Genomic DNA, 8,714 nt, shown 5'->3' with positions numbered 1-8,714 from the left:
TGGTTTCTGGGCACTTTCAGCACTCTATTCCATCATAGAACTTGTGGGTAATCTTGTTGAGAAACTGTACGAATAAGTTTGAAGAGAAATGGTGGAGGATTGCTCTCGAATTTGGAAGAAATCTGAGAGTAGGAGACCCATAATCTAAACGCTTATTGCCTTCGATTGGGGGATCGACCTTTCTCGATTCTTATTCCATATTGTTGCTCCTACTTCAGACTTTATAGGAGGAGCTTAAACCAACATTGAGAGCTCCAAATTCTTCGTTATTTAGAAGTTTGAAGAGAAATGGTGGAGGATTGCTCTCGAATTTGGAAGAAATCTGAGAGTAGGAGACCTATAATCTAAACGCTTATTTCCTTCAATTGCTGGATCGACCTTTCTCGATTCTTATTCCGTATTGTTGCTCCTACTTCCAACTTTATAGGAGGAGCTTAAACCGACATTAAGAGCTCTAGAATCTTCGTTATTTAGAGATCAAACTTTTTGGATAATTTTTTGGAGATATCAACTCCGATCATAGCCTTNGAATCCTGCTCATGGTACATATACCATGGCATCCCACCTAAAGAGACAAATTTTCTTGAGGCATAAGGTGTAACATTCTTGAGTTATTCCGAACTTGCTCCGCTTCATGCCTTCCAAGGCTTCATGAACATGACCTCTGCTTGAGGTATTGTTGTTGGTTCTCAATCTTGTATGTTTGTAACGTAATCATTTGAACCCATAATAACTAGCATGTCATGCATCGTATTTTAACCATGAAAACTCTTATGAAGTAACTCTTAATTTTCTCCCCATGAGTGCATGGGTGGCGTTGTCATAATCGTGGTATCCTGCTAGCAAATCGTGGTGCAGGACATCTCATTTAGGTGAGGGAGATAAGAAGTTCATCATGGAATCCTGCTCATGGTACATATACCATGGCTTCCCACCTAAAGAGACAAATTTTCTTGAGGCATAAGGTGTAACATTCTTGAGTTATTCCGAACTTGCTCCGCTTCATGCCTTCCAAGGCTTCATGAACATGACCTCTGCTTGAGGTATTGTTGTTGGTTCTCAATCTTGTATGTTTGTAACGTAATCATTTGAACCCATAATAACTAGCATGAGTTTTAGGTTCCGAACTTGCTCCAACCAACTTGAAATCTTGAATTTATTCTCATGTCATATAAAATAGACCTTACAGAAAATAGTTGGTAATTTGGAGCATGTCTAAACCTTGAGCTAGGATATAACTTCTTGTTTCATTTGGAGCATGTCTAAACCTTGAGCTAGGATATTACTTCTTGTTTCATTTGGAGCATGTCTAAACCTTGAGCTAGGATATGACTTCTTGTTTCGTTTTTAGGAACTAAACCTTAGAGGTTGTCATGTCATGCATCGTATTTGAACCATGAAAACTCTTCCGAAGTAACTCTTAATTTTCTCCCCTTGAGTGCATAGGTGGCGTTGTCATAATCATGACATCCTGCTAGCAAATCATGGTGCAGGGCATCTCATTTAGGTGAGGGAGATAATAAGTTCATCATGGAATCCTGCTCATGGTACATATACCATAGCATCCCACCTCGAGAGAAATAGGGGCCTCGCGGTACACTTCGTTAAGTGAGATAATGGTTATTTCAGGCATGGATCCTAGCAACTTGTTAAGCATTATGTTTGCATTAACCTAGGTGTTTTCTTGGATTCCTGGTGATCCTAGGTTTATGTATAACGTCTTCGGTCAAGCTTGAAACTTATAAGTTCTTAGGAATAGCCCAGCATGATATTGTGCACGTAGTATCTATTAGAGACCAAGGGTACATCTGGGGAATCTATTATTTTAGGGATACCACTTTAGTTATCCTAGGAGGTAAAGTCATATGGATCGTGATGAGCATTTTCTCCCATATCTTGGTTTCGTAAGTAAAGTTTTCCAATAACTCCCAAACTTCATTACCATCTATAACCTCTCAACATAAGGATTCATACAACATTTCATAAGATAAGATCTACTGAGAAAACCTGAGAAAAGGTCAAATTTTGAGTTGACTTGGACAGTTCAGTTGAACTGGCTGTATCATCGTTTTCTTCCTTTGAACAGGAAGAAGATGAGCATTTTTCGCATCGCCGCCATCTGAAACTCAGCCTGTACAACCACATTTACAACGTTTCTCTCCTCGATTTCTTTGTGAAACTTAAAGATGGATGTTACAAGAAAGGGTAGGGATTTATTTGATAACTTCTTGTGGATCGTAGCCTAAGATATTCGCTACCAAAGTTCATCCAAAATCTGATTTATGGCTGGAGATAAAACAAAGGATTTCTTATTGGTAGTCAATTCTAGGGGTTTCAAGGCCCTATTTCTTCATTGAACCTGTTCCATATCCTATCTTCAGGCTAAAGGAATTGGTTTGGAGGAACGTCTTTGAGTGTAGGACCTTAATTTCCAGAAATCGTTTGGTATGCAACTCACTTAAAACGCCAGATTTTCGATCTCGTGGATAGCTTATTCTATGACGTTTCAGCTCTCGATTCCTTCATCAAGTTTACTCAACTTCTTCCTCTGAAGCTAGAGGAATCTTTAATTTGAAGAAAAAGAGATCGTAGATAGGAATTTTGACTCTTATCCCCAATTTAATTTCGAAACCTATTTCCTTCAATTTGGCACGCTCTTGAGGTTATTTTTCTTCGTGGTTTCTATGGAAGCATTCCTTGGAGGTGCAGAAACTGATTGGAATCATTCTTGCTCGACTAGCCATCATGTATCCTCGGATTGGATTTTCAAGTTTTTCTTGAAGCTCTTCAATGGCAGATTGAATTGGGGGATTGGTTTCTGGGCACTTTCAGCACTCTATTCCACCATAGAACTTGTGGGTAATCTTGTTGAGAAACTGTACGAATAAGTTTGAAGAGAAATGGTGGAGGATTGCTCTCGAATTTGGAAGAAATCTGAGAGTAGGAGACCCATAATCTAAACGCTTATTGCCTTCGATTGGGGGATCGACCTTTCTCGATTCTTATTCCATATTGTTGCTCCTACTTCAGACTTTATAGGAGGAGCTTAAACCAACATTGAGAGCTCCAAATTCTTCGTTATTTAGAAGTTTGAAGAGAAATGGTGGAGGATTGCTCTCGAATTTGGAAGAAATCTGAGAGTAGGAGACCTATAATCTAAACGCTTATTTCCTTCAATTGCTGGATCGACCTTTCTCGATTCTTATTCCGTATTGTTGCTCCTACTTCCAACTTTATAGGAGGAGCTTAAACCGACATTAAGAGCTCTAGAATCTTCGTTATTTAGAGATCAAACTTTTTGGATAATTTTTTGGAGATATCAACTCCGATCATAGCCTTACCGACCTTGGCTTTGAATACTAGTCGTTCGATGTGATGATCTGTGTGTGTTCGTTCTAGATCATATCAAATTTTGGAGGAGATCCGACAGTTGAGATTTTAGTTCGAAAGATTTTGCTCGAATGGTCACGGTAGATGCTCTGATTCTAATTAGAGTGGCATTTCTGTAATTATCCAGTCTTCCAGGAGTATTTAGGTAATTTGCCACTTTCCGAATATTTTATTATTATTTTTCTCAAAAAATCCATACTTTTTTTTACAAATTTCTCATCATTTTTTAATCATTTTTCTCTTTTTTTGAATCTTGAGATTCCTTCTAGATAAGGAATTACAAATCCGGAAAGATTCTTGATAATTGATAAAATTACTTTTTTGCCCTCTTGATTCACTTTTTCCTTTCCAATCCTTTTCAAAAGGCCTTTAACTCCTTGAAATCACTTGTTAAGGTACACGAGTGACTTGACTAAGTCTTTTGTTCTTGCTTAATCCTTTAATTTTTTTCCTTTCTATGCTTTGGGTCTTTCATGAGTGGCTTATTCTTATGGGAGATAATTTTATTCATTTTTTGGGGTGTTACATATACATACTCGTTACAAACACAAAATAAGAAGCAAACTCAAAAGAACAACAAAAAATACTAGATTAAAAACAAAGCTTAGTCCATGGCCCACACTCCAAAGTCCACTCTCACCCCCAGCCAACACTTAGTTACTTGAAAAAAAATTATAAACATGGAGTGAGTAAAACTGAGTAAGTAGCCTACTAGTAGGTTCTTAATCGCGACCTTAAGCTAGGATATTACTTCTTGTTATATTTTCAGGATCTTATACGGATCTTGAAAACCTTCCCCTAAAATAACCTTCAATTTTCTCCCCATCTATCAATTTTTAAACACTTTTGAAAGTTAAAGAGTAGTATTGAAGCTTTTTTTTTTTTGAAAATTCAACCGTATTTTTTTTTGAGATAAAGTGCAAAGTTCAATGGTATTTTATTAATTTAGATTATAATTAAAAAAAATACAAATTATTGTTGATTAAGTTAACATTAATTTTATTAAAATACATCACACCACATCAAAATTAATTTATTCGGACTAAAATTAAAACTAAAAAATCAATTTATTTTAAACTAAAAAATTAATTTATTTTAAAACTAAAACGTATACTTCATTTGACTAAAACATCTCTTATCCCAACTATAAAGAATTTAATTCCAAGCTCTCTTCTAATAGACAAACGATTTATTAACCTCTATTGTAAGATTTCACTTCATCAATTTAAGTAGCGTCGAACTATAAATATCGAGTTTTAAAGTATTCCTCATCAAAGTAAATCTGTTGAAACTATCTATCAAAGGTGTTCCATAATGAGTTGTGGAGAAGTATTTCCTTCAATTCTAATTTCAATTAAGGATGTCAATGACAAAAAAGTGCAAGAGGCTAGAAGGTTTGTAGTGGAAGAAAATAACAAGAGTCATGGACATCGTTTCGTTTACAAGCTGTATCATGTGTCTTATTCATGGTTACTTAAATCTCGTTGAATTGGTGCGCCTTTCACATCAGAGACATTTGTACCTTAAACCGAGCTCTTTGCAATAGCGAGCTTATTAAAAACTCTTTGCTTGCTGCAACATTTTCTTGACATAATTGGACTAAAGGACGGTATGGACGACCATAGCTCATTGTATTGGTCTCCAATCATGAAGTGTGACATCAGATCTTTGTGTATACCATATTCATTAACTATAACATGGCAATAAATTTTTTATGTTTTGACTGGGCATGCCATATTCTGTTGTTCTTATATATCTTTAGTTACCTGTGATTAAAGCAAAGAAGTATAGACATGGTTTCCAACCAACCCTTCCTTTATAGTTAGTTCGACGAATGAGTTTTTGTTATCATTTTATCGTTAACCCTTCCGCTTGATTTTGTGTTATGATATCATACAGGGAATGAGAAACGACCTTACTTGGACAAAATTATATACCGTTTGGTAATTATTTGATAACAAAGATAAATTGAATTATAAGCATTTTAAGTTTAAAAGTAACAAATTACTTTACACTTTTACTTATAATCTTCATATTCTTTACATAGCGATAAGGAAGGGAGGGATAGAAAAGATACTCATAATACCATTATGACTATGCCATATTTCATTAATAAAAGAGAGTAATACATCCACAAACACACACACATATATTTCGAGAGAGAGAGTGCTAATTATAACTAGAGATAGCATTCTAGTAGTTGTATTGCTACTTGTGGACAAGGAACTCAAGAACTTCTTTAAAAGATGAGAGCTTATGAGTAGGTGGCGATGGATATATCACATGCACCAAAAGAAAGTTCTGCACCATTGTAATAAAAGACCAAGGAATTTCATTGTTATTTATAACTTCTATCACAATAATATAAATCCTGCGAGGACGACATTCTCTAGTCATACCAACCAGACCGTTCACCACACCCTTGTAGATGAAACGATGTCCACTATTCTCATTATTCTTTTCAACTACGAACCTTCCTGCATTCTGCACTACTAGGATATTGACATCCTTAATTGGTACTAAAGCATCTAAAGGCAACCCTTCCACACGGCTCATTCTAACACCTTTGGTAAATAGTTTCAAGAGATATTGTTAGGCCAATTTTGTTCATGAATACTTAAGAATTTGATATTTATAGTTGTAGTTGAACGCTACTTAAATTGATGAAGTGAAATCTTACAATAGAGTCTAATAAAGCGTTTGTCCATTAAAATAGGTTGGAATTAAATTCTTTACAGATCGAGATAATAGTTGTATTCTTTATGTCATTGAGACTAGTGTTACTAGTACTTGTTAGTATATTTGAGTATAATATTAAAATGATTAGTTATTAAATATTGTTTGAATTAAAGTGTTTATAATTCATATGATCTTCATAACCTAATTCATAAAAAAATAAAATAAAATAATTCGGAAGCATTTATATGCTAGATCAAAATAAGATGCATAAAAAGAACTTGCCATAATTACTTTATTCATCGACCTTTAATCTTAAAAGTAACTTAAAATATTGCAATATTGTGATTCAATCGCCTATTATGAAATTAAGCCCCAACTAAAAAAAATAATATTTTTAAAAGATGAAAAAATTCATAAGCCAACCAAAATATGTATTCAAAGATGAAGAATTCGCAACAACAATCACAAACAATATTAATTAGCATCTTGTCTTTTGGTTTGTCACATTTCAAACATGAACAAATCTCAATTTCGAGTCGGTGAGTATTATGGATCATAATGGACAGTACTTTGCAAGTAGCTTTGAGCATTCACAAAAGGTCGAAAGTTGAATTTCTTTAGAATGGTAACCAAATAACCGATGATTATTGTTGAATTTCTAAAAAATACACCACAAATTTCATTTATAGATATAAATGGAACCATTGATATAAAACCCTGATTATATAATTGCATCTTCACTAACAAACCCACCTCGAAGTGATCATCTTCACCCGAGGCTGCAAATTAAGAAGCCTTCCAGGATTACTCAAAAGTGAACTTTTAAGACAAATGAAGCTATATTTGAGCAAGAAAAATCATGTTACATGTGTCTAGGATACAACAGAGACACCAATGCAAGCAATCACTACCACCCGAACTTTCTTTGATATTATAGTTGGATCTATGAGACTCATCCCTCAGATGTGAAAGAGTAGTTATATCCAACATTCTTACTTGTGTGCCTCTTACAGTACTCTCAACAAATGGATCGCTTGATCTATTCTACTCTACTTTACTTCCTCTTGATAACCGTGTGGTATTGACACAACTCATATTGCTGATAATCATCACTTACATCCAAAACTAGAGAATAGTGGTCGACTATCGTCAAGGACCCATTCACCATTTCCATTCTTACCGACGGAAAAGTTTTATTACATTCATTTCTTTCTCCTTTCTAACTTCTTCATTCTCACATTAAACTTTTTTTTTATTTAAAAAAAAAAATTAAACGTGAAAAGGGAGAAAGAAGGAAGAAGAAAAAAGAAAACCCTTAATTTTGAAAGCTTATCAAATACTCTTTGACCGATGTAAAGAAAGCTTGAGAATAATTTATTCTCACGTCCCTCTTTGACACTTGTTGGATATATATCCGTCCTTCACATGTCATATCATAATCATATCATATCGTAAAAACTTCGTGGTTATATCCTTCCCTAATTTATCATAGCCTTAACATCCTTAGACATATCATAGTTGTGTCGTTACCTAAACGTACCTTAGTCATAACGTTACAGGAACGTATCGCAACGCAATCGTTCTATCAATCTATCATAATCCTATCCCTTTCTACCCATAACCAAATTGTATTGTCTTATGAATCCATCGTGACCATATCGTTTTTATCAATCTGTCATACCCATAGCACTTCGATACATAACCAAACCATAACGTTTCATGAACATGTCTTACTTCTATCGTTACATCACGTTTAGTGCATCCTTCTCGTATCCTATCTCAAATATACCATTGAACACATGGTACCGTAAGTATTATCATACAATTCACATATTATAACATATCATAAGCATATCGATTCACAAACATTTCACACATATCAATATATATGACACTTGCAAAACCACTGGCACAGTCAACATCAAATATAACCATACGGATGGTAAGGCCACCTACCTGATTAGCTTAGGTTGGTGTCCCAATTTATCCTTAAGAAAGTTCGATTTGTCCTTTGTATTAAAGCCAACCTATATGAACATGACATCAATTTCAATCATTTCTCTAAATTTTATGATGCTCTAGTGTTAGATTTCATGGGAATATTGCAGGAGTAAAGTCTGAAATGTCTCTATATCAAAACTGTTTAATACTTTACAAATCTTGATTTCTGGCTGTTTGTGTTTTTTTTTTTTTTTACTTGTGTTTCTAATCTTACTTGGGTGTGTTTGTTACATTTATGTTAGCAATTAGCCAATTTAATCAATTCATCTTTTATGTTTTTTTTTTTTGGCTAATTTAATCTATTCTATTTATTTTATTTTTTGCTATTGATGGACGTATCTTTCTAAAACATACTAAATAAAACTAAATAATTGGTTAAAAGAGGATATGAGATATAACTTAAGGTTAAATTTATTTCCATATGAGAATAACTCATTCTCATGTCCATCTTTGCTACCATGTACTAAATTAACGATTTTATTTCTCTTTGGTCAAAACAATCCTTAAAGCACAAAATTGAAGTTGTAGTTAGTCAATTGTAATATTTGACTTGCTAGTTTTCAAACTACTTTAAATGGGTGTAAAGAAAGTATGAGAATAACTTAGTGTGACTAATCTGACACGTGTTGGGCATGTACTGAACA

Source organism: Cucurbita moschata, unplaced genomic scaffold, assembly GCF_002738365.1.
Source record: "Cucurbita moschata cultivar Rifu unplaced genomic scaffold, Cmos_1.0 Cmo_Scf00046, whole genome shotgun sequence".
Taxonomy (NCBI): Eukaryota; Viridiplantae; Streptophyta; class Magnoliopsida; order Cucurbitales; family Cucurbitaceae; genus Cucurbita; species Cucurbita moschata.
Note: the sequence above shows the minus strand (reverse complement) of the source record.